The following is a 4,158-nucleotide window of genomic DNA, read 5'->3' as shown; positions in this document are numbered from 1 at the left end:
TTCAGGTTTTTCTTCTTTTATGGTTCAAGTTAGCTTTTATTCCTCTTTTATGTATTTATAGATATAAGCATGGAAATAATTCATTCCTATAAATACATCTGTGTGAAGGGAAGAACTTTTTTCTCTTTTATTTTTAAATTTTATTTTTTATAATTTTGAAACTTAATTTTATTTACTTTTTTATACAGCAGGTTATTATTACTTATGTATTTTATGCATATACATGTATACAGGTCAATCTCAATCTCCCAACTCATCCCACCACCACCACCCCATGGCTTCCCACACTTGGTGTCCATACGTTTGTTCTCTACCTGTGTGTCTCTATTTCTTCCCTGCAAACCAGTTCATCTGTACCATCTTTTAGGTTCCACATATATGCATTAATATACAATATTTGTTTTCCTCTTTCTGACTTACTTCATTCTGTATGACAGTCTCTAGATCCATCGATGTCTCTACAAATGACCCAGTTTCATTCCTTTTTATGGCCGAGTAATATTCCATTTTATATATGTACCCCAATTTTATCCATTCATCTGTCTGTGGGCATTTAGGTTGCTTCCATTACCTGGCTATTGTAAATAGTGCTGCAATGAACATTGTGGTGAATGTGCCTTTTTGATTTATGGTTTTCTCTGGGTATATGCCCAGAAGTGGGATTGCTGGATCAGATGGTAATTCTATTTCTAGTTTTTTTAAGGAAACTCCATAGTGTTCTCCATAGTGACTGTATCAATTTACATTCCCACCAATAGTGGAAGAGGGCTCCTTTTGTCCACACCCTCCCCAGAATTTGTTGTTTGTAGATTTTCTGATGATGCCGATTCTAACAGGTGTGAGGGGATACCTCATTGTAGTTTTGATTTGCATTTCTCTAATAATTAGTGCTGTTGAGCAGCTTTTCATGTGCGTCTTGGCCATCTCTGTGTCTTCTTTAAAGAAACGTCTCTTTAGATCTTCTGCCCATTTTTGTACTGGGTTGTTTGTTTTTTTAATATTAAGCTGCATGAGCTGTTTATATATATTGGAGATTAAACCTCTGTCCATTGATTCGTTTGCAACGATTTTCGCCCCTTCTGAGGGATGCCTTTTTCCATTCCCGTTTTTTTAACCAAAAATGAAAGAGAGAAAAAGAAGCAGAAAACTAATGTGCATAAAATATGCCTTTTGAAGCGGTCGTTTTGAAATATGGACGTCCTTTGAATTTTTTGGTCGATATGTGACCCCAGGATTTGTTTTCAGGTCAGGTGTCATTTACAGGTCGGCAATGATTTTGAATATCAACTGACCATTAGCGCTGGGATTAAAGCTGCTGTTGTGTGAAACGGCCACAAGGTGGCAGCAGTTCTCCCTTACCAATTCTGGTTACTAGGGCAACAGAGCCTCAATGGAAGTCGTGTTCCAGATTGGAATTTAGAATGGAATGTGCCAGGAGAAAGCCCCTCAAGTTTGTCTCCCTACTTCTTGTTTGTGTTTTTAATTTAATTTTTATTTTTTATGACAGCAAGTTTGATTACAATGTTTGGCTTGTTGGAGGTGTGGAAGATGTGGTTCTTTTACACATATACAGATGTCTGTTTTTCCTGGGATCCTTTTCCCATGTACGTTATGACAGAATGTTGAGTAGTCTTTTGGTATTCCGTAGGTGTTTGGTGATTATATATGTCACCTGTGTTTGTATAAGTCTGTTAACCCCGATATCGTAATGAAACCAATCCTCACACCTTTCCATTGGTGAACCATAAGTTTGTTTAATGAATCTGTGATTGCCCTTCTCCGTGGAAATATCTGCCCTGGTATCCATTTTTAGGTAACACCTATAAGTGATATGATATGATATGTGTCTTTCACTTTCTGACTTACTACATGTCACGTGATTACCTCTAGACTCATCTACGGTGCTGCAAATGGCATTGTGTCCTTTTTTTCCTTGCCTTCTATTCTGACTTAGCGAGGTCCATTTTCAACAATGTGATTCCCTGCGGGTTGTGGATTAGCTGACGTGGGCAGCCTTATCCTGCCGGCCGGCCCTCCCCAGGTGTGCCTGGTTGAGGTCAATATAAACAGCGCTCCAGGCAGCAATAGCCCCTGAACCTGTGCCTGACTCCATATTCTCTGCCCCGTCAGCAGTCTCGGGACTGTGCTGGTGGGTGGGAGTGAGGGGCCACAGCTTTGTTGGTGGCCCGGTGTGAGTGGGGTTCTGATGACCTTTCTGCAGGAGTTGCCAGGCTGCCTCCTGTAAAGAAGAGGATGTGTCACCCATACCTTCCGCTGGAATTTCTCTCCGGACAGAGGTGAGGAAGGAAAAAAGCAGTGGGGGCCGGGACAGGTGGGGTATCTCAGGCAGGACAATGGAAAGCTTCCGGAAGAGGGCCCGGGGCCAGGACCACCCTGGCTGGCCTGCAGGCACCAAGTTGGCCTGCGTGCTGTCGCTGGTGTGGCTCCACGGCCCTTCCTCTAGTCTTTCAAGCCCTTGTACATATTCAGGTGTTTTACCTGGGAAGGGTGGGAACAGTTCAGCAGCAGCTGGCCTGGGGCTCAGCTCACCTTTATTCAGAGATGAGCTGATTCAGAGATGCCTCGGCACGGTCCCCCAGCTTTGCAATGAGGACGCTCCTTGTGTGGGGGGTGGGTCGCTGGCTGTATGGGAGATGATTCCCCACCTCTGACCAATTTCAGAATTGTTTACCGCTGGAGCAAGTGCCCTGATAGCGTTTTCCTCTGTATAACTGGTGGGTTCAGGTTTTTCTTCTTTTATGGTTCAAGTTAGCTTTTATTCCTCTTTTATGTATTTATAGATATAAGCATGGAAATTATTCATTCCTATAAATACATCTGTGTGAAGGGAAGAACTTTTTTCTCTTTTATTTTTAAATTTTATTTTTTATAATTTTGAAACTTAATTTTATTTACTTTTTTATACAGCAGGTTATTATTAGTTATGTATTTTATGCATATACATGTATACAGGTCAATCTCAATCTCCCAACTCATCCCACCACCACCACCCCATGGCTTCCCACACTTGGTGTCCATACGTTTGTTCTCTACCTGTGTGTCTCTATTTCTTCCCTGCAAACCAGTTCATCTGTACCATCTTTTAGGTTCCACATATATGCATTAATATACAATATTTGTTTTCCTCTTTCTGACTTACTTCATTCTGTATGACAGTCTCTAGATCCATCGATGTCTCTACAAATGACCCAGTTTCATTCCTTTTTATGGCCGAGTAATATTCCATTTTATATATGTACCCCAATTTTATCCATTCATCTGTCTGTGGGCATTTAGGTTGCTTCCATTACCTGGCTATTGTAAATAGTGCTGCAATGAACATTGTGGTGAATGTGCCTTTTTGATTTATGGTTTTCTCTGGGTATATGCCCAGAAGTGGGATTGCTGGATCAGATGGTAATTCTATTTCTAGTTTTTTTAAGGAAACTCCATAGTGTTCTCCATAGTGACTGTATCAATTTACATTCCCACCAATAGTGGAAGAGGGCTCCTTTTGTCCACACCCTCCCCAGAATTTGTTGTTTGTAGATTTTCTGATGATGCCGATTCTAACAGGTGTGAGGGGATACCTCATTGTAGTTTTGATTTGCATTTCTCTAATAATTAGTGCTGTTGAGCAGCTTTTCATGTGCGTCTTGGCCATCTCTGTGTCTTCTTTAAAGAAACGTCTCTTTAGATCTTCTGCCCATTTTTGTATTGGGTTGTTTGTTTTTTTAATATTAAGCTGCATGAGCTGTTTATATATATTGGAGATTAAACCTCTGTCCATTGATTCGTTTGCAACGATTTTCGCCCCTTCTGAGGGATGCCTTTTTCCATTCCCGTTTTTTTAACCAAAAAAGAAAGAAAGAAAAAGAAGCAGAAAACTAATGTGCATAAAATATGCCTTTTGAAGCGGTCGTTTTGAAATATGGACGTCCTTTGAATTTTTTGGTCGATATGTGACCCCAGGATTTGTTTTCAGGGCAGGTGTCATTTACAGGTCTGCAATGATTTTGAATATCAACTGACCATTAGCGCTGGGATTAAAGCTGCTGTTGTGTGAAACAGCCACAAGGTGGCAGCAGTTCTCCCTTACCAATTCTGGTTACTAGGGCAACAGAGCCTCAATGGAAGTCGTGTTCCAGATTGGAATTT

Source organism: Mesoplodon bidens (genome assembly GCF_964165515.1).
Source record: "Mesoplodon bidens genome assembly, contig: HAP1_SCAFFOLD_288, whole genome shotgun sequence".
Taxonomy (NCBI): domain Eukaryota; kingdom Metazoa; phylum Chordata; class Mammalia; order Artiodactyla; family Ziphiidae; genus Mesoplodon; species Mesoplodon bidens.
Note: the sequence above shows the minus strand (reverse complement) of the source record.